Genomic DNA, 27,625 nt, shown 5'->3' on the forward strand with positions numbered 1-27,625 from the left:
ACCCACTAGGGACAATTTTTTTTTTTTTTTAATAACATTTTTACCCAGCCAATTAGCCTACATACCTGTACGTCTTTGGAGTGTGGGAGGAAACCGAAGATCTCGGAGAAAACCCACGCAGGTCACGGGGAGAACGTACAAACTCCTTACAGTGCAGCACCCGTAGTCAGGATCGAACCTGAGTCTCCGGCGCTGCATTCGCTGTAAAGCAGCAACTCTACCGCTGCGCTACCGTGCCGCCCATTGTAACGTAGCAACTCTTCAGCTGCAACTATTAGAAGGGAAATCACAATTAAGCACTGTTTATTCTCCTTTGAGTAGAACTCTTCCCTTCAACAGCCAGAGGATGGCTTGCTTTAACTTTTTATCAGAATGGACAGAGTGACTGAGTGCAATCTATATACTAAAACTCGTTTGTTATATTGTTTGTGACTGAATTTCAGCCAAAACGGTACACGATAGCGCAACAAATTTAGGCCCACCTTACTCACCATTGTCACTTTAGTGATAATGCAAGTAATTTTATTGAAATCGGTGTTATATTTTTAAAGTTATTCACATTTTAAAGTTTAAAAGGAGGGGAGGGGGAGGGGAGGAGGGAGGAGGGAGGGGGGAAGGGGGGAGTGGGGAGAAGGGAGAGGGGAGGGGGGGGGTTGAGGAGAGAGGGGAGGGGGGGAGGACAGGGTGCTGCACCAATGCAGGAGAGGTTTGGGCCCAACGGGTCCACTTTGTCTAGTACTCTTTTAAAAATAAGCAGTAAAATGCTGGCCTGCATTCTGCTCTGATGTCTCTGGAGTGAGTTTTGAACCCAAGACCTCCTGAGTCAGAGGCAGGGGAGTTCTATCAGCTAAACCAAGCTGAAACACAGATTTAGGCCATATGAGACTGTTCAGTGAGAAGGCAATGCTCAAGCAGTTTATGATCGTCATATAAACAGCACAGATTGCCTATTTAACCCCCACTGTAACCTACTGGGTCACTTAAGTGGAAGTTGTAGAATCGTGAAATAACACAGGACAAATGCTGCTATTCAGTCCATGTGGTCAATGTTAGTTCTTATCCCCCCCCCCACTGGATTATATCTGACTGAAATGTCGTCCATGTGTAGGATTAGCAAATCTGAAATTACAAGAGAAAGTACTGAAAATATTAATGCAAAGTTGTCCACTGAAATCCTGTTTCTCTTTCTATACAGATGCTGTCTGACCGACTGAGAAAAACAAGTTGTGTAGACTTGGTGTTGGGGGCATTCTTGATAATATTGGCACACACTCAGTGACCCCCACATTGCCAACAGCTCTCAGCTTGTACTGACACATTGCCTCGGGTGTTGGCCAGCAACATCAAAACATAGGAAGTAGGTGCGGGAATAGGCCATTCGGCCCTTCGAGCCAGCACCGCCATTCAATATGATCATGGCTGATCATCCAAAATCAGTACCCCGTTCCTGCTTTTTCCCCATACCCCTTGATTCCATTAGCCCTAAGAACTAAATCTAACTCTCTCTCTTGAAAACATCCAGTGAATTGGTCTCCACTGCCGTCCGTGGCAGAGAATTCCACAGATTCACAACTCTCCGGGTGAAAAGGTTTTTCCTCGTCTAAATGGTTTACCCCTTATTCGTAAACTGTGGCCCCTGGTTCTGGACTCCCCAACATGGGGAACATTTTCCCTGCATCTAGCCTGTCCAATCCCTTAAGAATTCTATATGTTTCTACAAGATCCCCTCTCATCCTTCTAAATTCCAGTGAATACAAGCCCAGTCGACCCATTCTTTCATCAGTTGTCAGTCCCGCCATCCTGGGAATTAACCTAAGGAACCTACACTGCACTCCCTCAATAGGAAGAATGTCCGTCCTCAAATTAGGAGACCAAAACTGCATACAATACTCCAGGTGTGGTCTCACCAGGACCCTGTACAACTGCAATATGACCTCCTTGCTCCTAAACTCAAAACTTCAATGTACATTTGTAATGCACCTTTGACGTTGAAAAAATGTGTTCGGTGGAGCATCACAGTGGCTAAAACAAGACCTAAAGTAGCTGAGGCTCATGAGGGGAGTTTATAATGAAAAACACAAACTTACACATTTCTGGGGAACTTTGAAAAATTGTTGAATGGAGGGGGAAGAGCTGGTTAACTGTCTTAGAATGGAAAAACCTTTTATTTTTTTAGTTTAGTTTAGACATACAGCGCGGAAACAGGCCCTTTCGGCCCACTGGGTCCGCGTCGACCAGTGATCCCTGCACACTAACACTATCCTATACCCACTAGGGACAATTTTTACATTTACCCAGCCAATTAACCTACAAACCTGCACGTCTTTGGAGTGTGGGAGGAAACCGAAGAGCTCGGAGAAAACCCAAGCGGATCACGGGGAGAACGTACAAACTCCGTACAGACAGCACCCGTCGTCAGGATCAAACCCATGTCTCCGGTCCTGCATTCGCTATAAGGCAGCAACTCTACCGCTGCACCACCGTGCTGCCCTTTAACGGGCATTAGTATGCAGATAAAATCAGAGTAACATAGATAACCATTGGGCATCCAACACTGACTTTCTCAAGGCAAATCATACTTGACAAAGTTAAGTGACCTTTTTTTTAAAAACGTGATTGAGTGTTTTTGTAAATGGAAATAAGAAGATTTCAAACATTTGACATGGTTGTTCCCAGGAAAGTGTGCTACAATAATTGAGACACATGGTACTAAATATGTTCAGAAAGCCCGGCTGATGGCAGGGAACAATGATTGGGAGTAACGAGCTCAGGTGGGACCAGAGATGTTGACAGTTTTGTTCCTTCGGGCTCAGTGAATTGTGCAATTTGGAAAACATAGACATCTCATAGAATCTTATTAGAGACAAGCTGTAGAACAGTATCCTGTTTTCAGAGTGTTATGTTGGGGATTTTACACTGACTGTCTGCAGTTTATCTGCATGCTTTCTGAAGATCGTGAAAGGACATGATTTCCTAATGCCACTTTGGCAGGCTAACTAATTGCAGATTGGACCTCCAGCCCTGGCCAGTGAGTGAGCAAACTACAAGAAGGGCTGAAGAACCATCTCGACCCAAACTGTCACCTATTCCTTTTCTCCAGAAATGCTGCCTAACCCTGACAATGTTCAACTAAATGACAAAGAATGGTGTGTATTTGTTTCCAATTTCTATGAACACACCATTTATTTGTTATGAAAATATTGGATTTGTGGGAAAGATGAGCTGTTTAAATTGAGCTGGGCAGGGCAAGTCGTGCAATAGTAGGCGATCAATCAGCCCATCTCTGCAGGGTCTCAGTGGAACAAACCAATCAGTCATATTCCATGTTCCCTCCCGTAGCCCTGAAAATGATATTCCCTCAATTGTTTACACAATACTCTTCTGAAAGCTCTGCTTTGGTCCATTTCGATCACCTCTTCACACACTGATTGCCACTGCCTCCTGTAACTGTTGCCCACCACCAGTTAATGATCCTTGAACCAACGGCAAATGCAATCGGTTTCTTCCTTGGTCCAAGAATAACCTTAGCTACTACACTCCAACCTCAGAGTTGAAGCCAATCATTCCAGGAATCAGTACAATCCCAATAATCCAATGCATCTCCAATAATCGGTTATCCTGTTACTTGAAAAGTCCAATAAGAGGAGTGACACAGTGACACAGCAGTAGAGTTTCTGCCTCACAGTGACAGAGACCTGGGTTTGATCCTGACCACGGGTGATGTCTGTACGGAATTTGTACGTTCTTCCCGTGACCTGTATGTGCTCTGGTTTCCTCGCACACCCTTAAGACGTTCAGGTTAGGAGGTTAATTGGCTTCGATAAAATCGTAAATTGCCCCTCGTGTGTGGGATAGTGATAGTGTCCGGGGATTGTTGGTTGGCACAGACCCGGTGGGCCGAAGGGATTGTTTCTGCCCTGTATCTCTAAACTAAATCTGACCTACCTGTTTCTGGGTTTTTTTTGCTTTACACTCACTGGGAACATGTAACAATGCTGTATAATAATAATTTATTATTCTATTATATAACATGTAGCTTTTCATTGTACCTCGATACACCTGACAATAAACTAAACTGAATTAAACTAATTTAGAAAATGTGAATTTAAAATGTATTTATACACTAATCAGATTAATATCCAATAGTCTTGAAAATCTACCAGTCTGGCAACACCAAAAGACTGAGTGTAGAGTTTTACTGCAATCACAGAATATCAGAACTAGGGGTAAACGAAAATACAAGCTGTTTAAATTGGCTGTGAGAAGTCATGATATAAAACATCCATGAGCAGCAAACCTCACACAAAACCTTTACCCTTAGTGGTTATCAGGCATCATCTGTGCTTCCTCTGTTGAGACCAGTCAAAGTCTCCCTGCACCCATTTTGTTAAAAAAAAAATTAACTATTAAACCTTGGGTTGAGAGAAAATTGAAGCATTTTGAACCAATTAATTTGTTGCTCATGTAAATGCCCAGAAACCATCCTCAGAGAAACAAGGTGGCAAACTAGCTGTTTTGCAGGTTCAGCTCAAAGAGCTTCTAGTGAGACCAATGCTAATTAGTTACAACAAATGTTTGTATGTTAACCCCCTCGTTGACAATTTGAAGACCGCCAGTGTAACTTCTTCGGTAACCATGCATGGCTGTGAATATTGCTCGCCTGGTAATCTTGAACTAATGATCCAGAGAAAGAAAGTTCAAATTTCAAAACAGCAGCTTGGGATTTGAATTCAGTAAATTAAATAGATCTGGTATCACTGATGGTTAAAGTCATAGAGTTGTAGAGAGACGTGGCATAGAAGCAGGTCCTCTGGCCCACTGAAACCTTGTCAACAATCAACCACAGTTGACACGAAAGCTACCTTAAAACCCCTTTTCACTGTACCTTTTCACAAAGCTTTTCACTGTACCTCGGTGTGTGGATGGTCATAGTCTTTTTCTCAGGGTAGGGAAGTCTTAAGCAAAAGATTTTAGGGGAGTGGGAAAGATTTAAAAGGAACCAGAGGGGATTTTTTTTTTACACACAGGAGATGAGTATATGGAACAAGCAACTGAAGGATCATGCAGAGGCAGGTACATGTGCAATGTTTAAAATTAATTTGGACATGGATATAAAAGGATCAGAGATACGAGCAGGTCGATGGGACTGGATCAGATAGACAACTTGGTCAGTATGGACATGTTGGGCCGATGGGTCTGTTTCAAGCTGTGTAATTATGATAAAATAACCAGTTCTTGTTCCAGTACCGCGGGAATGCCTTCAACACAGACTGCAGCAGTTCTTTAAACTGGCTCATCATCCCCTTGTCAATGACCATTACGAATGGACACCAAACACACTGTACTTGATGTGGAGGACCAATCGCATGAGTGAGGAAAACAAAGACACAATGCAGTGCAGTCCAAAGATGGATCCCGACCCAAATGCTATTTGTCCATTTCTCTATTGAGATGCTGCCTGGCCTGCTGAGTTTCCCCAGCGCTTTAATTTTTCCTTGACGCATTGCAGCCTCCAGCCACAGAGTAACTGTGAGGAAATTAACATATTGGGAACAATCTGAAGGTAAAATTCTGTCAATGTCAGCTGGATGTCTGAGATCTGAAGTTTAACAAGAGTCGATACTCTAGCATCCATTTTACATTCAAGGTGAGAGATGAGTTTCTATCCTGGGATTCCTCGTTTAATTTCAGCAAATATGACCAGCATCTCATTAAAGGAATTAGTTTTGATAAACCTAATACCCGGTAGATTTTTGGCATTGTTCTTGATCAGTGCGCATCTTAACAACACCTGCTGTTCAAGATCACTGTGACTGTCTGCCTTACAACGTCATCCTGTTTTGAATTCTCTTTCACGAGCGATTTATATAATCTTATAGTGATTTATGGCAGGCCAATTATGAATTGGGAATGTGAGACTGAAATATTTTTCGTAAGCAAGGACATCAAAGGATTATGAAGTCACAGATGAACTACAGTCATGTTGAATGGTGCAATGGACTTGAGCACAAGGTCACAAGAAAATAGGAGAAGAAGTAGACCAACTTGGCCTGAAAACCTGCCTCACCATTCAACATGATTATGGCTGATCATCACAGGCTCCGCTTCTCTGTACCAATCCCCACTGCTGTTGACCATCTGATCTTACAAAACTTCATCTACCTCAAATTTCAATACTTCCAATGAGCTAGCCTCCGCAACACTGAGAGAAGTCCAGAGATTTTCCACTATCTGTGAGGAGTCATTTCTATGGGGCTGAATGGTCTCGCCCTGTTCCTATATCTCCAGAAATGCTTCCAGTCTGAAGAGGGTCCAGACCCGAAACGTCATGCATCCTTTTTCTCCAGAGATGCTGCCTGACCCGCTGAGTTACTCCAGCACTTTTGGTCTTTCTTCGGTGTATGCCATTATCAGCAGTTCCTCTCTACGCTAATATCACGATCAATATTACTGAAAATTGCCATCTGATGATTGTGCCGGATGGACACAAAATGGTGGAGTACCTCAGCGGGACAGGCAGCATCTCTGGAGATGTTGCCTGCATTCTATGTCAATCTTCGATTTAAACCAGCATCTACAGTTCTTTCCTACACATGATGATAGTGACACTTTGAGGTTGTGATAGTTGCTGATATTTTGTTACTGCCACTCACGAGGTTAACACTAAAAACAACTGCTCACTATTCACAATTCATCTGGGCAGTGGGTGAAGGCGGTGATGGGTCAGACAAGCTGTAAGGAACATTTATAAACGGTGCTCTTAAATGGGAATGGTGTGGGGAAGATGAAAACGATTGGAATTACTAATCTCACGCTTCCTCACATTTTCCCCCTGCTGCTCAGTCTTGGATGGTGAAAGCACCTGTGCCCACTTTACCACAGGTCTTTCAATGGAAAGCACGCACCTGCAGAGATGCATTTATCTAACGCTGTCTCTCTCCCGAGTCATTCTTAGTTCTGCAGCACCTGCAGCCCGGTTGCCCTTGGAGATCGGATAATAACGGAGCATTTTCCTCTAATGCCACCCGCCATGAGATTACATGGTAAATGATTCCTGTGTTTTGTTGTGGATTCCTGTGTGCTCTTAAATGATGTTATTTATTCCCGTTCAATCACTGCATGAGTGTAATGTCCGTGAAACTTCAAGGCAAGGCCAATCTGGTATTACCCGCACGTCACCATTATCAAGGCTCAGACTCCAGGACACTCTGGTGGGTATGAGAAACACTCTATCGTGAATTTCAAAATCTCCCACAAGTGCCTTACAGCTCGTAAATTACATTTGAACTGCAGTCACCAAAGGAATCACAACAAGGTCTTAGAAAGAGCAATGGGACAATCAGCATTGTCTAACCAGGGACCCAGCCTCCATCCTGAATTCATACACTGCAGATGCAAGGATCTTATAGAAACTTACAAAATTCTTAAGGGGTTGGACAGGCTAGATGCAGGAAGATTGTTCCCGATGATGGAGAAGTCCAGAACAAGGGGTCACAGTTTAAGGATAAAGGGGAAGTCTTTTAGGACCGAGATGAGAAAGTTATCTTTTCACACAGAGAGTGGTGAATCTGTGGAATTCTCTGCCACAGAAGGTAGTTGAGGCCAGTTCATTGGCTATATTTAAGAGGGAGTTAGATGTGGCCCTTGTGGCTAAAGGGATCAGGGGGTATGGAGAGAAGGCAGGTACAGGATACTGAGTTGGATGATCAGCCATGATCATATTGAATGGCGGTGCAGGCTCGAAGGGCTGAATGGCCTACTCCTGCACCTACTTTCTATGTTTCTATGTTTCTAAATCTTTCCCCATAACTGCATGGTGTTTCCCCCACATCTCACCACCAAGCCAGCTAGTTAACTGGCACCTGTAAATTACCCTTAGCCAGTGTTAAGTGGAAAAGATTCAAAGGCAAGTTGGTGGGCAGGCATGAAGGAAGGGGTGAGTGGGGAATAAGAGGGGGAAAAGAAGCAATGCGATTGTTCCTATGGGAACTAGCATAGACCTGATGGGCCAACTGGCCTCCTTCTGTGCCATTACAAGTGTAAAATGAGACTAGATTATTTGTTTTAGTGATATTGGTGGTTGGGTTAATATTGGGCAGTGTGAAGACCAACTCTCTATTCTTCTTCAGAAAACGATTTTCAGTGTCAGCCCAGAAGTAATAATATCACATCTGAAAGGCCACCTGTGGTACCTCAGTACCATAATGGACAGCCTAGTTTATAAGCCTAAGCCTTTGGAGTGGTTTTGAAACTATCTTCTTTTGTCTCAGCAGTGATTATCTGTTCCCCTAGTTCACCTACACTGACCTAATCTGGCCACCTAGTCCTAACCTAGTCACGAGCTTCCACTTCTCCCTACCCCTAATCACCACTCCATACCCTGGCCCCAGTCCCCGTTGAACTGAATGGAAATGTGCAATGAGACCTAGGGTTAGAAAATGTTGATTGCACTGTACATCAGCAGATGTAGCACTTGGATGAAGACCCATGATACCATCCTAGACCTCTCACCAAAAGGTTAGTGATCATAGATGGTCGTTTCCTGACCGAGTATTGAAGATTTGTCGGTAATCCGTAAGGAATAGTTTGAAGCAGTAACAGCCCATCAATAGTCACTGTAAATCAGCCAATCTCCATAATTCCTCCCTCCATAAACTGAATCCTCATTCACAGGAACAATGAGTGCCTTTCCTTAACTGCGATGAAGTGGACAGAACAGTTAAAGCAAGCACAAGCTACAATGAAAGAAGCCAGACAGGTGCATGCCAGTCGATAACCTACATAATACAAAGAATCTCTTTACTCTGAGAGTGACAAATTTAGTTGAGAGATTTAGTTTAGTTTAGAGATACAGGCCCTTTGGCCCATCGAGTCCACGCTGACGTGATCCCAGCACAGTTACACTATCCTACACCTAGGGACAATTTACAATTTTACTGGAGCGACTAGGCTTGTATACACTGGAATTTAGAAGGATGAGAGGAGATCTTATCGAAACGTATAAGATTTTTAAGGGGTTGGACACATTAGAGGCAGGAAACATGTTCCCAATGTTGGGGGAGTCCAGAACAAGGGGCCACAGTTTAGGAATAAGGGGTAGGCCATTTAGAACTGAGATGAGGAAAAGCTTTTTCAGTCAGAGAGTTGTGAATCTGTGGAATTCTCTGCCTCAGAAGGCAGTGGAGGCCAATTCTCTGAATGCATTCAAGAGAGAGCTGGATAGAGCTCTTAAGGATAGCGGAGTCAGGGGGTATGGGGAGAAGGCAGGAACGGGGTACTGATTGAGAATGATCAGCCATGATCACATTGAATGGCGGTGCTGGCTCGAAGGGCTGAATGGCCTCCTCCTGCACCTATTGTCTATTGTCTATTAGTCTATTAGTCTACAAACTTGTCCATCTTTGGGGTGTGGGAGGAAACCTGAGTACCCGATGAAATCCCACGCAGGTCACGGGGAGAGCGTGCAAACTCCGTACAGACAGTACAGATTGAATCTGAGTCTCTGGCACTGTAAGGCAGCAGCTCTAACGCTGCACCACCAGGTCGCCTATACTTAGAACAATCTAATAAATGAAGGAGGCATGGGCAAACACCTACGGTTAGATTAAAACACCACAGTTATTATTATTCCAGTCCAGAACAGTTGGAATATAAGAAAATAACTGCAGATGCTGGTACAAATCGATTTATTCACAAAATGCTGGAGTAACTCAGCAGGTCAGGCAGCATCTCGGGAGAGAAGGAATGGGTGACGTTTCGGGTCGAGACCCTTCTTCAGACTGATGTCGGGGGTGGGACAAAGGAAGGATATAGGTGGAGACAGGAAGATAGAGGGAGATCTGGGAAGGAGGAGGGGAAGGGAGGGACAGAGGAGCTATCTGAAGTTGGAGAAGTCAACGTTCATACCACCGGGCCGCAAACTGCCCAGGCGAAATATGAGGTGCTGCTCCTCCAATTTCCGGCGGGCCTCACTATGGCCCTGGAGGAGGCCCATGACAGAGAGGTCAGACTGGGAATGGGAGGGGGAGTTGAAGTGCTGGGCCACCGGGAGATCAGTGGCGTTAATGCGGACCGAGCGCAGGTGTTCAGTGAAGCGATCGCCGAGCCTGCGCTTGGTTTCGCCGATATAGATGAGTTGACATCTAGAGCAGCGGATGCAATAGATGAGGTTGGAGGAGGTGCAGGTGAACCTCTGTCTCACCTGGAAAGAATGTTTGGGTCCTTTGATGGAGTTGAGGGGGGAGGTAAAGGGACAGGTGTTGCATCTCGTGCGGAACAGTTGGAATATTATTTTGCTTATTTACCAATCCACTGGGTAAAGATAAATGATCCTCTTTAAATACACATTCTTGGTCCTGCAAGCCACACACATTAAATGCTTGCTGTGCAGTTGCTTTTAGATATCTGTTATTTTATGCTCTACAATAGGAGTGTGAGAACATGACACAATGAGAGTGGGGAAGATTCTAACAAGGGGACACAGCTTCAGAATTGAGGGACAAAAGTTTAGGGGTAACATGAGGGGTAACTTCTTTACTCTGAGGGTGGTGGCTGTATGGAATGGGCTTCCGGTGGAAGTGGTGGAGGCAGGCTCGATTTTATTATTTAAGAGTAAATTGGATAGGTATATGGATGAGAGGGGATTAGAGGGTTATGGTCTGAGAGCAGGTAGATGAGACTAGGTCAGAGAGAGTGGTCGGCGTGGACTGGTAGGGCCGAACGGGCCTGTTTCCGTGCTGTAGTTGTTATATGGTTATATGGTTATATGGAGCAGTGACTGACCATTCAGCCCCTCCAGTCTGCTACACTATTTATGACTGATTTTATCCTGACTTCAATTCCACTTAAAGCTGGAGTAACTCAGCAGGTCAGATGGCATCTCTGGAGAAATGGAATAGGTGCCGTTTCCAGTTGTGACCCTTCTTCAGACGAAGGGTCTCGACACGAACCCTCACCTAGATACTGCCTGACCCGTGAGTTACTCCAGCTTTTTTTTAATCTATCGTCAGTTTAAACCATCATCTGCAGTTCCTTCCTACACATTCAATTCCACTTAGTTGTGTAAATGTTGCAGCTCTCGATTGCCCCAGGGTGCAAACATCCACCTCCCTCAGCCTTGCAGAATTTGAATGATTCAATTTCCACAGTGCTCGGAAAGGGCTTTAAGGGGTAGATGGTTTGAGACTGTTTATCCTGGAGGGAGAATTGAGAGGGAGCGAGAATGTCAAACAATCTTTGTCCACCATGAGAATGAAATCCCATAACTCTGATAATCCATAATCCCTTTAAACATTTTTGCCCCATCAGGTTCAGAACCTACGTTTCTCTAATACTTCATCGCAGTTCATTGCCTGATCCCGCGAATGAAGAACAATGATCAGCCATGCGGAAGCTTCAGTGGGACCTCTGCCCATTTACGCTTCGCTGCACTTGTAACATCTCCCAGCCTTCAATTTCAACTTTTTAATTGCCTCTCCTGGAACCTAGCAGGATCGTCAATACTCTCTGAGGTTCTGGGGATTTTATATTAATGATGATTCCATGAGGGATAATGGCAGACAAATCCTGTAGATTCACGTAACTGGCTTTGGGAATTTCACCGTTTTATTTGTGATTTCCTTATAAAAGTCCAAGGGGCTTGTCAACCAGATTCATCACCCATTTCCCACTCTACAAATTTTGCTTCAGGTTAAACTGTATCACAAATGAAGCGAGTTCCATAAATAGAACTAATCTTCCTCTCCAGCTGATAGCACAGATACCGCCAGCTCCATTGGGAGCTCCCTCCTAACTCTCTGCTTCCATCTCATCCTCCATTGCTTCTTAAAAACCTATGTTTTTGATCAAGCCTTGGTCACATCAAAATATTTCTTTCTGTGCCTTTGGGACACAGTCTTTCACACTCAGACACAAAAGCTCATGCAAACACAATGAGAGGGGGAGCAGGGGAAAGGGGAGAGTAAGTGAAAGACAGGAGAAGAGAGAGAGAGAGAGAGAGAGAGAGAGAGAGAGAGAGAGAGAGAGAGAGAGAGAGAGAGAGAGAGAGAGAGAGAGAGAGAGAGAGAGAGAGAGAGAGAGAGAGAATCACATTCTGTGTCAGAGAGAGAATCACATTCTGTGTCACAGTACATGTGGGTTTGAGAGGTTATGTGTCAATCTGATTGCATGTGAGATTGTGAACACAAATGTGTATCTGCGTGTGTTTGCGTGTGTACGGTCACCTGCATGTGATTGTTCTTGCGTGTGTTTCTGTGACCGCATGTGTAGAGCTGTGTGTGAATGCTGAGAAGTTTCAGAACTGTTGCTCGATCATCTGCTGGCTCTCACTCTGTGTATCGGGCCGGTAGAGAGGCTGAAACCCACTAAGGACAATCAGTGGGTTCAATGATCAATAAATTGCACTCAAGTAGAATCTGAATAGGATCCTTATAATGGATATTTTTCCACATCGGTATCGAGCAGAGACATTGCTGAACAATTCATCATCTTATAATGTACCTTTAACTTCAGCAGCACATTGATTCTAGACATCAAGATCATTAAGGGAATATAAGCTTTCTTCCCGTTACTCACCTATCTGCACTGGCCAACTGGAATTGTCTAACTCAGCAGAGGTCGTGATCAAACCAAGTCCTTGTTATCTGTTCCAAAAGAAACTCTTACATTCCTACTATGCCTTACATCACAGGATATCCCAAAGTGCTCGCATCTGTAGTTGCTGCCGTAACATAGGAAATTCAGCAACCAATTTGTGCACAGCAAGTGCTCACAAACAGCACTAGTTAAACTGTACTCAACATTGGTTGAGAGTTAGTTAATGGCCAAGATACCGAGGACAGCTCCCCCCCACCCTTTAAATACATTTGATGGAGCGCACAAGATCTCAGCTTAATGTCTCATCCAAAAGGCCGCATCTCCAGCTGTGCTGTCCTGCTTTGTGCAAGGCACTGGGGGTGCCAGCCTAGATCTCTGCACTCATCTATTCCAACTCTAAAGCGAAAAAAAGCTTTTCCAACTTGCCAGGCAAATCTATCGACGACATTCCTAGAAATTCCCAACTTCAAACTTATCATGGGGGTCTCCTCATTCACAACAGGGCCTCATTCACAACAAGGAGAAACTTTGGCCTGAGTAGAACCATAAGAATATTCTTGTTGATTGCAAGGTAAATTATTCTAGACATCAAGATCGTGGAAATCATTACTTTTAGTTTAGTTTCGACAGACAGTATGTAAACAGGCCCATTGGCTCACCAAGTCCATGCCAACCATTGATCATTGATTAATTCACTAGTTCTATGTTGTCCTATTTGCAAATCCACTCCCTACACACTAGGGGCAATTTGCAGAGGCTGATTAACCTATAAAGCCACATGTCTTCATGATGTGGAAGGAAACGGGAGCACCTGAAGAAAACTCACATGATCACAGGGAGAATGTGCAAACTTCACACAGATAGCACCCAAGCTCAGGAACGAACCTGGGTCGCTGGCACTTTGAGGCAGCAGTTCTACCAACTGTGCTGCCCCACTTCTCTTTCCTCTTCTTTATTCATCTACAGAGGCCAATTGGAATTGTCTAACAAAAGTCATGATCAAACCCAGTCCTTGTAATCAGTGCTAAAAGGACTTAGTCATATTGTGCCTTTCATCATAGAATGTTCCAAAGTATATCACAAATATAAACTCATTATCATGTCCGTACAAAATAGCACAGTTGGCCCATGAAGTTGACCGGCATAATCAAGAACGAGTCTCACTCCGGTCACTCCCTCTTCTCCCCTCTCCCATCAGGCAAGAGGTATAATAGTATGTAAACATACACCTCCAGATTCAGAGACATTCTTCCCAGCTGTTGTCAGGCAACTGAATCATCCTATCAACTTGTGAGCGGTACTGAGCTACTATCTAGCTCATTGGAGATCATCGGACTACCTTGAATCGAACCTTACTGGACTTTATCGTGCACTAAACATTATTCCCTTTATCATGTGTCTGTACACTGTGGACGGCTCGATTGTAATCATGTATTGTCTTTCTGCTGACTGGTTAGCACGCAACAAAAGCCTTTCACTGTATCTTGGTGCACGTGACAATAAACTAAACTAGACTCATGCATTACACCTCAGCCACACTCTGACACAGTGGTGGAAGTTGGTACCTAATGTTTCTGCTAAAGGGCTCAGCAGGAAACTCTTGGCCAGCAGGTAAATAGGCAGTTAATACAGTAATCATTGCTGTCTGGATTCTTTCGATCGTTGTCTACAAACTAATACACTTAATCCAACAGTTTAACATGGAATTCTCATAAACAAGTAAAGGTTAAGTATTGATTGTTTACAATCCCACCTCGAGGTCACAGGTTACAGCACACGTGAAGACGACCTGTGGCACTAATGATAGGGTGCTGGAAGGTGGAATCCAGCTCGGTAGATCTTTATGACCAACCCTGACACAATGGGCAGAATGGCCTCGTTCTGTATTGCCAACTTTCCATGATCAGAATCACAGAATCAAAGGGCAGTGTGATACGCTCTCTGGCCCATCACGTTCATGAAAACCAAGTCTGGTGCCTCAACCACTGCAGAGAGAGAGGCACCACTCGTAGAGATGCTGTTTCTCAGATGAAGCCATAACCAAGAGTCCATCTGTGCTCTCAGGTAAATGTAATGGTCACAATCAAGAGAATTCTCGTGGTGTCGTGGCCAATATCTACCAAGATGATCTGGTCAGTTATTCCCCAGTTTCCTGCTGAATATTCCTCCTTCAACCAAGAACTGCAACCATTCAATGAATGGATAATTGAGTCCAGTCTGTGCAAATCACTGCTGCAATTCCAACCACAGTGGTACATCATGGGCTGTGAAACACTTTGGGATGTCCCCACAGGAAAGGTGAAAGGCGCTATAGGAATTCAAATCCTTCCTCCACAAAGGCAAGGAAGGACAACCTTATCTTTAGGGTGGTCTGATGGAGGGGTTATTGAGAGACATTAGAAATTGGACAGTGAAAGCTGGAGGGACATCAGGTATCGTGTGCATGTGTGTGTGTGGCTGTGTGTGTGTGTCTGTGTGTGTGTGTGTATGTGCGTGTGTGGCTGTATGTGTGGCTGTATGTGTGTGTGTCTGTGTATGTGTGTGGCTGTGTGTGTGTGTGTGTGTGGCTGTGGCTGTGTGTGTGTGTATGTGGCTGTGTGTGTGTCTGTGTGTGTGTGTGTGTGTGTGTGTATATGTGCATGTGTGGCTGTATGGGTGGCTGTATGTGTGTGTGTGTGTGTGTGTGTGTATGTGCTTGTGCGTGTGTGTGTGGGGGGGGGGGTGGGGGGCTGGATATCCAGACAGATGTTCTCATGATGTCTGAAGGGGATAGTAAGGCAGATGTGTTCGAGTTAAGCGAGGGGCTAGATAGTCATGCAGATGTTCTCAGGGCATGTGAAGGAGAAAGTAGACAGATGTTCTCAGGACGTGTGAGGGGGTTGGCCAGACAGATGTTGTGAGGGGGATAATCATTCTATAAAACTACTGAGTTCAAAACAAAGCATCTATAAATGGAAACATCTGTACAAAAAAAAGCAAAGGAAAGCGGGTGGGGTGTGGAAGTGGGAGGTAGGGTTGTTGAATGTTTGCCCCCATTCATTGCTGGACAGATCCCTGAACAAATATCCCACCCGACTGTAAGTGATTGAACCTTCGCACTGAGTAGCCGCTACTTGCTTGCTTGCTACTTAGTGGGGATTAGCCTTTTGCTCAGATCACAGGCTACCTCCTTCTCTCACGAGGTGGCCGAGCTATCCGTTCCCCTGACTTGGAATGAATTGACAACTAAGCTCATTTACCTGTCCGAGGTCCCTTGGCTGCCGGGCATCGGCCACTGTTGCTGGTCGCTGAGGAAATCCCCTTCAAGCAAGACCTGTGCATGATCTAGTCATGTCATTCCGAGTGCACCGCTCGCCTCTGCCGACTCCGGCTTAGCTGTACCTCCTGTCAGTGATGGTAACGGGGGTGGAGGGAGGGGGTTGGCAGGGGAGGGGGGTACTGCTCTCAGACACTCTTTCACAAACGCTTCAGGGTGTGACAGTCAGAGCCCGGGTTGTACCATCTGAAGAAAGCTGCCTGCAGGAATCCCAAACCCCGAAGATCAGCCAAGCGAGGAGATCAAGGAGCAAATGTAGCCGTTTAGTCAAATTGTTGAGTAGCTGAATCACTATTGCCAGCTTCTGTGGCGTTCAAAGCTGGAGCGTGCAACTCAGCAGCAATCTGCTTTCGCAGCAAGATCTGCTAACTGCCCAGCAGCAGGTATCGCTAGACATTCACAACGCTATATATAGAACACAAGAGTGTGTGTGAAGGAGGGAGCTAGTCATTCAGAAACAATCCCCCGATAGTTAATGGGGGAGAACGGTGGATGCCCGGGAACAATCTTCAGGGGAATAGACAGGGGGAGTGGTACAAATTATTATTTTTTAAATTATTATTAAATTTTATTAAGCAGACTCATGGTCCATTAGAATACACATACAGCACACAGTATACACATATAAAATTTAATTAAATTAGAAAAGGCAACAATACCAATGTTTCCACATAGGTGACCAGGTATCTCACGGCACTGAAACCAGGATTTACCAGCAGCACAATGATGGAATTCTGAGAACCATTCAATCGGCATATAAATTTAAACAGGAGATTCCTCAACAGGGCATGAAACGTATTGACTCCTGCACTACAAAACAGTTCACTTGCACTGCACCACCTTGGCTTTCTAAGCAATATGCGCATGCAGTCATTATAGGCAACCTTAAGTTTATGGATGCTTGACTTATTAAACTTTATCCACAAAGGAGCAGTGTAAAGAGGAGTACAGTACGCTCTAAACAGGTTTATCTTGACATTTCCTGAGCACCAGTGGAATTTCCTAACCAACATGTTAGCTTGTGCATACAACATGCGGTGCTGTCTATACATGTCCTCATCATCAGACATTTGATCTGTGATGACATGTCCCAGATACTTAGCTTTACAGCAGACAGATAGAACCTGCCCTGACAGGTAAAATGATGGGAAGACTAGATCTTTGTCCCCTTTTACTTTACAAATCATGACAACGCTCTTTTTAGCATTGTATTTCACGTCAAATTGGACACCATACTCAGAGCATATATTCAACATCTGCTGAAACCCAGCACTGCTAGGAGAAAAAACCGCCATGTATACAATCATGAGAGGAATAGATTGGGTAGATGCACAGAGCCTCTTGCCCAGAGTAGGGGAATCGAGGACATAGGTTTAAGGTGAAGGGGAGAAGATTTAATTGGAATCTGAGGGGTAACTTTTTCACACAAAGGGTGGTGAATGTATGGAACAAGTTGCCAGAGAAGGTAGTTGAGGCTGGGACTATCCCAACATTTAAGATACAGTTAGACAGGTACATGGATAGGACAGGTTTGGAGGGATATGGACCACATGTGGGCAGGTGGGACTAGTGTAGCTGGGACATGTTGGCCGATGTGGGCAAGTTGGGACGAAGGGCCTAATTCCACATTGTATCACTCTATGATTTTATGGTTCTAAGCAGGTCATTTATTTCCAGAGTCATGACTGACCATCTGTGGTCATACACAGACACAAGAGACCACAGAAAGCAGGAATCTGGAGCAAAAAAGCAAACTGCTAGAGAAACTGCTCAAGACACAAAGCGCTGCAGTAACTCAGTGGGTCAGGCAGCATCTGTGGAGGCTGAGGGATTGGCCACATAGAAACAAAGAAACATAGAAATTAGGTGCAGGAGTAGGCCATTCAGCCCTTCGAGCCTGCACCGCCATTCAATATGCTCATGGCTGATCATCCAACTCAGTATCCCGTACCTGCCTTCTCTCCATACCCCCTGATCCCTTTAGCCACAAGGGCCACATCTAACTCCCTCTTAAATATAGCCAATGAACTGGCCTCAACTACCTTCTGTGGCAGAGAATTCCACAGATTCACCACTCTCTGTGTGAAAAAAACCTTTCTCATCTCAGTGCTAAAACACTTCCCCCTTATCCTTAAACTGTGACCCCTTGTTCTGGGGTCAGGGTCAGGACCCTGCATCAGGTCACTGGGCTCTGAACACACTTAGTCTAGGTGTACTGGTTTTCTTTAGGTGTCCCCAGGTTGGGGTTAAATGAAAATCACAAATACAACAAAAAATAACTGCAGATGCTGGAAATCTGAAAGTGCCGAAAACACTGAGCAGGTCAGGCAGCATCAGTGGAGAGAGAAGCAGTGTTAACATTCCAGTCTGAAGAAGGGTCCCGACCCAAAACTTTACCGATCCTTTTTCTCCAGAGATGCTGCCTGACCCACTGAGTTAGTTTATGTCTATCTTCCAAGCCCTTTGTCAGGCTAAACATTGACTCAGGTCACAACGTGGCGGCACCGTGGCGCAGCGGTAGAGTTGCTGCCTTACAACGAATGCAGCGCCGGAGACTCTGGTTCGATCCTGACTACTGGCGCCGTCTGTACGGAGTTTGTACGTTCTCCCCGTGACCTGCGTGGGTTTTCTCCGAGATCTTCGGTTTCCTCCCACACTCCAAAGACGTACAGGTATGTAGGTTAATTGACTGGGTAAATGTTAAAAAAAAATTTTTTTAATTGTCCCTAGTGTGTGCAGGATAGTGTTAATGTGTGGGGATCGCTGGGCGGCGCGGACTCAGTTGGCCGAAGGGCTGTATCTCTAAATCTAAACAAAAAAATCTAAATCTAAACGTGAAGCAGGTGAGCACATACCTGGTCCCATTTCTTGGTCAAGTTCCAACGTTAAGGTCTTTTCTGGGGCCTTGCCCTGGTCTCCTGGGGTTCCACTAGAGAAATAGTGCAATGTCAGAGAGAAATTGTTCAGAAGGTCTTTTCAGCCTGGGTAGATTGGAATCTTACTCCAGATTAATGTGGCCAAATTACCGGAGACCTGGTAAAAACCTGACATGGATGTTGTGGCCAAAGGGCCTTTTTCCGTGCTGTAATTGTTATAAGGTTATATGGTTATATGTTGTGGGCCAAAGGGCCTGTTTCCATGCTGTGTGACTCAATGAAAGTTTCCAGTCATGCTGCAGGTTCCTTACAACTACCATGAGCTGTAAAGACTGCACATCATTATACATTCAGATTTAAGATCTCTTTTGATTTAAAACACAAAGTGCTAGAGAACTCAGCAGGTCAGGCAGTGTCTGGGAAGGGTGCGGATTAGTAAAGTTTGAAATCGTAGGCCTTCTTCAGACTAAAGAAGGGTCCTGAAATGGTCAAAATGTCATCAATCCATTCCCTTCACAGATGCTGCCTGGCCTGCTGAATTACTCCAGCACTTCTGTTCACTTGTTCAGTTTAGTTTATTGTCACGTATACCGAGGTACAGTGAAAAGCTTTTGTTGCTTTTCACTGTACCTCGAAACACGTGACAATAAACTGAGGTGAAGTGAAGTGCTGGAGCAATTCAGCAGTCCTTTGCGTTTTACTCAAGATGCTAGCATCTGCAATTCCTGTGTCTCCCTTTTGGTTTAAATTAGTTGTCAATTGTGTGGATGACCACATCTAATCAGCAATCAGAAGAGCAGAATTGGACTGGTGCAGGCCAGAGGTCAGTGAGCCTTCAACGCTTAGCTTAGCAAGGAACAACGCTGGAGTCATGTTCAAAACTATGACAAAACTACACTGGAGAAACGTTATGGGTCACAAAATGCTGGAGTAACTCAGCGGGTCAGGCAGCATCTCAGGAGAGAAGGAATGGCTACACAAAATGCTGGAAATTGTACTAGCATCTGCAGTTTTTTTCCTACACAACTTGCCGCTCCACTGCGATTTCTCCTCAAGGTATGTCTACTTTGAAGAATTTCTCCTCCTCTCTTCGATGAGAGTTTAGCATCCATTCCTTCTCTCCTGAGATGCTGCCTGACCCGCTGAGTTACTCCAGCATTTTGTGGTCTGAAGAAGGGTCTCGACCCAAAACGTCACCAATTTCCTTCTCTCCTGAGATGCTGCCTGACCCGCTGAGTTACTCCAGCATTTTGTGATACTTGGGGAAAGTTATGATTCCCGATGAGAAAATAAAGGCTTTCCTTTCATTAGAACCTTTCATGCTGCCTCATTGCTCTTCTCAGCCAAAGAAGTGCTTTTGAAGTACAGCCAGAATTATAATGTAGGAAATGTGCAGGGCAAGTCTTTTACACAGAGGGCAGTGAGTCCCTGGGGAATGTGCTGCCGGGGCTGGTGGTTGAGGCAGACACGTTAGAGGCATTTAAAAGACTGTTGGATAGGCACATGGATATGCAGGGAATGGAGGGATATGGCTTATGTGCAGGAAGATGATCTTTTTTTTTATTATCAAAAAATGGATTCAATTATTTACAATGCAATAAAACAAAACAGAACCCACCATGAGAATACAATACAAACAAATATACCAAATGAAACCATTATACAATTATATTACAATCCCCATCCAGGATGCATCCAACCCCCTGCGATGCCCAACAGTCCCCCAGGGTAACCGTCGACAACACACAGTCCCTCTCCAACACCACCCGGGCGCGGACCTAGAAGATGATCGTGGCATCATGTTTGGCACAGACATTGTGGGCCAAAGGGCCTATCCTTGTGCTGTACTGTTTTATGTTCTATATTCAACGTTCTATGTGAGCTAAACAAACTCATGGGTTATGAACACTAAGTGAAGCAGAAAATTAGAAGTCTCAAAAGGACGCAAAGTGCTGGAGTAACTCAGCGGGACAGGCAGCATCTCTGGGGAACATGGATAGGTGACGTTTCGGGTCCAGACCCTTCCCCCACCCCCCAAACTCCCTCTACCCCACTCTGCCCACAGCCCTCACTCACCCTTGTCATGTTTTTTATCAACCTCCCTGACCTCCCTCTTTCCAGTACAGAACGGTGTTTCATCAACAGAGGCCTTACCTCTGTATCCCCCTGCCCCTACCTCAATGAGTTTCGGGCCCATCATGATGTTGAGCTCTTTTTCCGTCACCTCTGGGTCTTTTTCCATGGGGAGGAGTCCAGTGATGATCCCGTCTCCAATACTTCCCCTCCTCTCAGACCCCTCATGTCGGCCTTCTACCCTCTCTGGGTCTTTTTATTTCCAACTGCTGACGCGACATCAACCATCTTGACTTCTCTACGCTTCTCAGACACTCCAACCTCACCCCCTCTGAATGCACAGCCCTCCACTCACTTAGCAGCAATCCCAACTTTAATCTTTGTTCCTACAAATAAGAAGTCTCGCCAGCACTTGCAAAACACTAAACAGTTGGTCCCCACTTTTGTTAACAGGAAACGTAGAAACATAGAAAATATGTGCTGGAGTAGGTCATTTGGCCCTTCGATCAATATGATAATGGCTGATCATCCAAAATCAGTACCCCGTTCCTGCTTTCTCCCCACATCCCTTTAATTCATTAGTCCTAACCTCAGTGGTAATGAGAGAGGGGATTCACCATGTAATAAAACGGTGTTGGTGTCAGCAGTGAATATAGCACGTGCTGCAACGGACTAGTGCCTGACATGAAAGGCAATACAACTGGCTGCCCTCGGGGCTAAATTCATAAGAGAATCATGTACAAACAAGAATGGAAAGGATGCATAAGGGCCATTCGAGGATCAGACCCTGATTTGTCCATGCAACATTTATTTCTGTGCTAAGTGGCACCTTGGGTAAATCAACACAATGCAAACCATCTGAGGAAATGATTACAGCTGCCAACATTTCTGGGTGGTGCAGCCTGAATGCTCAGACTGAGCCCTGCGAACAGACACTTTAATACATCCAATGAAGCCGTTTAAAACGAAACAAGCCACTGACTTGCCAAGTTTAATTTGTGACTCCCATCAATCTCATTCACTAACTCAGGAGTCGCAGGGTAGTTAATTGATGAGAAATGGATTAGTACTCTGCTGAGAAGCGTTAACACCAAGTCAACGACAGAAAGAACTTGCATTTATCTCAGGTCTCTCTGAATCATAGATTAATGGTCTCAAGCCAAATCTTTGCACCAAAAGCTATTTAATCATTTGTTCAGCTGTTGAATCCAAAATAGGAAGCACAGAGCAGAAAGGATTAGTTTTTAAACCTATAATCATTTACAACGGAGGAGAGTCTGTACAAATTCAGACACACAGAAATAGGTACAAAACCACACACAAACACACACACATATGCAAAAATATATATACAAATCTACACACAAAAGCCCAGACAACACATAAATACATATATGGAAACACACATGCATGCACATATGCACACAGAAATACATACATACAAACATTTCTTACACACACATTCACACACACACACATTCAGACACACACACATACATACATACCCTCAAACAGTCATAAATAAATACACACAGAAACACACATAATACAGGCACAAACATAGTTGCATATGCACACAGCCACAGCCATGCACCCACACATACACACAGAGAACAGATGTATGAGCACACAGGTACATACACACAGACACACATAGACAAATGAACAAATAAACAAACATTTTTTAACTCACATGACTGACTAGTTTGATGTCACATCCAGCAGACAACACCTCTGATACTACAACCCACCCTCTGCACATCAGTGGAACGAGGGGAAGTTTTACTGGACCTATCCAGCACCTGTGCAGACTGGAAATTGCAGGCGATGCATCAGGACATTCCCAGCCGAAGATGAGTGTGCTGAGCAAGTCTCTCCCACAAATTGTTCTGCTGCATTAATGTTCTTATAATCGGGTTTAGATGTTGCATGAATTCTCCTGTGGTAACTGAACACTGGCATCATACTCTTCTGTGCCACGTTGGGTCAGTTCTGATTCTCTCCTCAGGGGAAGACAGTAATCAATGATTAAAATGCCCCACAGCCTGGACAGAACTGATGTTCTGTCTGTAATTTGGACCCCAGGAGATTGGTGCCCAGGATAGGTACCTAGATAGGAAAGACATAGAGGGATATGGAACTGATTCAGGCATATAAGGTTAGTGTTGATAAGCATCATGGCCAGCATGGACTAGATGGGCCGAGAGGGTCTGTTGCTGTGTTCAATGATTCGACAATTCTATGGCACTTGAAGTGTTGTTGTGTGCAGGTCTCTTAGCCCAAGGTCAAACTCACAGACACAATGAGAACAGATTTATCAGTGGCAGACCCTCAGAACTTCCACTAAGTGCATCATTGCTATGCAGGGCTCTGTATAATACTTGTTTATTGTAAATCATGTTTGATTTATTTTGTGCACATTGTTTTACATCAAATTGAGGGAGAGTAGCATTTTCCATTCCGATCCCCATGACAGCCAACACATAATGCAAGGTGAAGTTCAGCTCATGTTTTATGCGAGGTGCGTTGTGCCTGACTCTAATGTACCCTGACAGTATTTTTATGTCTGCGCATTAGATAGCAGCCTTGGTTCAGTCAGTTGCACTCTCTTTCCCTGAATCAGAAGGTCATGAGTTCACGTTCCCTTCCAGACACTTGAGCAGATGAGACTTGGCTGGTGCTGCCCTTGCAACACCAAGAGAGCGCTGTGTTGCCTGGTGTCAGTTCTCAACGAGACACGAATTCCAAGCTCTCTCTTCCTTAAATGTAGTTTACAATGCATTGGTGAGTCCGCACTTGGAATATTGTGTTACCCTGCTATAGAATGAATGCCATTGAGCTGGAGAGAGTACAGAAACGATTTACAAAGATGTTGCCAGGACTTAAGGGCCTGAGCTATTGGGAGAGGTTGGGCAAACTAGGACTTTATTTCTTGGAGTGCAGGAGGATGAGAGGTGAACTTATAGAGGTGTATAAATTCATGAGGGGCATAGATAGGGTGGATGCACACAGCCTTTTTCCCCACGGTTCGGAAATCAAGAACTAGAGGATATTGATTTAAAGTGAGACTGGACAACTGTAACACAATATTCCAATGTCTACACTCAGTAGCTTGACTGATGAAGGCCAATATACTGAACCCCATTTTGACCATCCTATCTATCTGACACATCACTGTTAAAGAACTATGTCCCTTCACTCCTAGCTCCCTCTGCTCTACAACACTCCCCAGAGCCCTGCCATTCAATGTGAGGGTCCTGGCCCTGGTTGGTTTCTCAAAATGCAACACCTCGCACTTATCTGCGTTAAACGGCATTAACCATTACTCAGCCCACTCGCCCAAGTGTCCAAGATCCTGCTGTAATTTTTGATAACCGTCTTCACTATCTACAACAACACTCACTTTAGTGTCATTTGCAAACTTACTAATAATGCCTTCTGCATTCTCACCACTAATCACAGGCCTCCAGTCCAAAATCACAGACCTACAGTCCGAAACTTGTGGAAAGTTTGGGTTAAAGACAGTTCATAAGCTCATAAGTGATAGGAACAGAAATAGGCCATTCAGCCCATCAAATCTACTTCCCCCATTCAATCATGGCTATCTATCTTTCCCTCTCAGCCCCCTTCTCCTGCCTTCTCCCCATAACCCTTGGCACCCGTACTAATCACAAATCTATCTATCTATGCCTTAAAAATATCCATTGACGGCCTCCACAGCCTTCTGTGGCAACAAATTCCACAGATTCACCAGCATTCAGACGAAGGAAATCCCTCCTCATCTCCCTTCCTTAAGGAACGTCCTTTTATTCTGAGGCTGTGACCTCTGGTCCTAGACTCTGCCACTAATGGAAACATCCTCTCCACATCCACTCTATCCAGGCCGCTCACTATTCCACTTCCACTGAAACCCTGAGGAATATGTACACTGAAAAAGACCAGCCCCCAGCTCACAGGAAGATGATTGAGGACAGTTTCAGTGATCCAGCATGTCAGGGTCCAAGGTTGTCGGGCGCGAGAGTCTCGACCTGTATATCTAATTTTTTGGAATATTTGATATTCTATTTAACAATTATTTGCAGTGTCAGGAAGCAGACCATTTATCTTCTGTCGAGGTAAGGAATATGTTACGGGAGCATTAAAAAGACCTGGATCAAAGAATTCAGCATATCAATTTAATTTAAATAATTTCCTTTCGCAAGCAGAGCAATGTTACTACCTGCAGTGACACATATTGTAATTGTAGAGCGGAGGTTCCCAGATTGCAGTGATACGTTGTTCAACTCACTTAATAACCCAGCCCTCAGTGATGACCAGCTTGCAGTAGGGATGTACACTTGAAATCTATCTTCTTGCTTCCAGCTCCGGACTGGGGTCTCATCTGTCCACTGTGTAAGTGGAAGCCATCCATCAGTTTCCAACTCCCCCACTCACCCCCCCCCGTTGCCGTTAACCAACCCCTCCCCTCCCCCCCCTCCCCCCTCCATGAATCCCTGACTACGCACGCAACAAAATACATCGAGATCCTGCATTTGGAAGAGTTCAGGGACAGAAGAATGGAAATGGAGCAGAGAGCGACAGAAGGGGAAATTAACTCCGTTATCTGATGTGGCCTGCAGCGTAGTCTCTCATCATCAACGATCCGTTTATCCCAGCACGGCCAGATCACCGCTCATCTGAGACGGGGCTCAGAGAGAGGTTTTCAGATTATGATGCAGAAGCGCGGTGTGATAATGCGCAGTGCTCACTGCATCCCCTGTGACTGTGCACCAGGTTAGAAGCTTAACATCGGCCTTCCCAGGTATTAGCCTCTTTTGCCTCACATTGATAGAGAGATACAGCATGGAAACAGGACCCAGGACAACTGAGTCCATGTCGATCATTGAGCATCTATTGACACCAATCCTTCACTAATTTTGATTTATTCTCTCACATTCCCATCAAACCCTTGATTCTACCACTCACCTACAAGTGATGGGCAATGTACAGTAACAATTTATCATGTTCATAAGTTATAGGGGAGGAATTAGGCCATTTGGCCCATCAAGACTACTCTGCCATTCAATCATGGCTGAGCTATCTTCCCCTCTCAACCCCATTCTCCTGCAAATAGTTAAATATTCCCTATGCCCACCAACATGTGGTGAATATATGACCAGAGGGGGTCTCCCCCTCAGTGATTACACACTCAACCCTATCTTGATGGTGAAAAGAAATTAGATCAAATCCTAGCAATTAGCCTTCCCATAGTTACTCCAATGTTGACCCGGATGTGATTTGGAGCCTTTGCCATGCAGCTTATGTAACCTGGTGGTCCATTCCTTGGAAGAGTGACCATTTGTTGGCTTGCCTGCACAATGGGTCCAGTACCTCGAGGAGTTTGAGTTTCATGGACTGTTCTTTGCTCTTTACCCTATGTGCCTGATGCAGATTGCAGGGTCTCGTGTTAGTAACGCAATAAGCTTACATTCTTAATTGTATGTATCATCACACAGTAACAGAGGAGTTCTGTTGTCAGAACAGAAGAAGAACACAATTTGACACTGCTAGACTGAGGAACATTATGTGTGGCTGAATAGGTCCATCAAAACTGGACTAGAACAGCGGCGTAGTTAATAGATCTACTTCCTCACAGTGCTGGATATACGGATTAAATCCCGAGTTCGGGTGCTGCCTTTGTGGAGTTTGCATGTTCTCCCTGTGACCTGGTGGTTTTCCTCCAGGTGCTCCGGTCCCACACCCCGACATAGGGTTGTAGATTAATTGGCCTCTGTAAAACTGCCCCTAATGTGTAGGAAGTGCACGCATGTGAACAGATGATTGATGGTCAGCACGGACGCATTGGGCCAAAGGGCCTCTTTCCATGCTATATCTTTCAATTCAATCAATCTATCAGAAACAGTGAGATGCATAGAGCACATCACGGCGGAGGTGCAATAGAGCTGGAATTCTCTGCCACAGAAGGCAGTGGAGGCCAATTAACTGGACGTTTTCAAGAGAGTTAGAAATAGCTCTGAGGGCTAACGGAATCAAGGGATATGGGGAGAAAGCAGGAATGGCGTACTGATTTAGAATGATCGGCCATGATCGTATTGAATGGCTGTTCTGGCTTGAAGGACCAAATGACCTACTCCTGCATCTATTTTCTATGTTTCTATGTTACTATGTCTTGGGGTCTGTTTGTAGCAAACTTCCACAGTCCATGTCCGTGGGAAACGCAAGCATATTTCTGGTGTTTGCTTTCCAAATTCTGAACAGCATCATTAGATGTGATAGTCTGCCTGGTTCATGGAGACACTTTGATTTCTCTGTTTAATATTTAAAATATTCATAGATTATGAGGCAGAATAGTGCAGTTAAAGTAATGTCCTTTCATCTCTGCCATCTGATATGTATCAGCCTTGACTGTGGGGATGAATATCTCTGTTCATTAATAAATGACAGGCTCGGGTAGGAAATTATTCTGGGCAGTCCCATCCCTGCTTCTAGTAGGAGGAGGGGTTGATTTATCATCAGAGCACTCTGCTGATTGAGCAGAGATAATGCGTGAATAAGGGGTTGCAAATTCACCCTCGTGTACCCAAAAAATCAACAGCAACATTGTCCAAGTATAAGACCAAATCTGCTAATTACAAACCTCCCTGAAGTTCCACACATAAAGAAATATGCTCACAAACATGACCTGTGCAAAAGCATTTTACAGCTAATTTTGCAGTGACTGTGTTGTGCAGGACATCCAATCTCCTCACAGCAAGCTCCCATTAAC

General features: G+C 44.7%; 1 protein-coding gene across 5 annotated transcripts in view; it reads right to left on the reverse strand.

Annotated features, from left to right (window-relative positions):
- The window catches only part of LOC144609897 (ras-GEF domain-containing family member 1A-like), a 203,909-nt gene extending 187,681 nt beyond the window's left edge, over positions 1-16,228 (reverse strand). For all 5 annotated transcript variants that reach the window (XM_078428283.1, XM_078428281.1, XM_078428288.1 and 2 more), the window contains exon 1: positions 15,834-16,228. The gene's annotated coding sequence lies outside the window, so the exon portion shown is untranslated. The remainder of the gene's footprint in view (positions 1-15,833) is intronic.
- Positions 16,229-27,625: the final 11,397 nt, after the last annotated feature.

The sequence above is a fragment of the Rhinoraja longicauda genome, chromosome 35 (genome assembly GCF_053455715.1).
Source record: "Rhinoraja longicauda isolate Sanriku21f chromosome 35, sRhiLon1.1, whole genome shotgun sequence".
Lineage (NCBI taxonomy): Eukaryota > Metazoa > Chordata > Chondrichthyes > Rajiformes > Arhynchobatidae > Rhinoraja > Rhinoraja longicauda.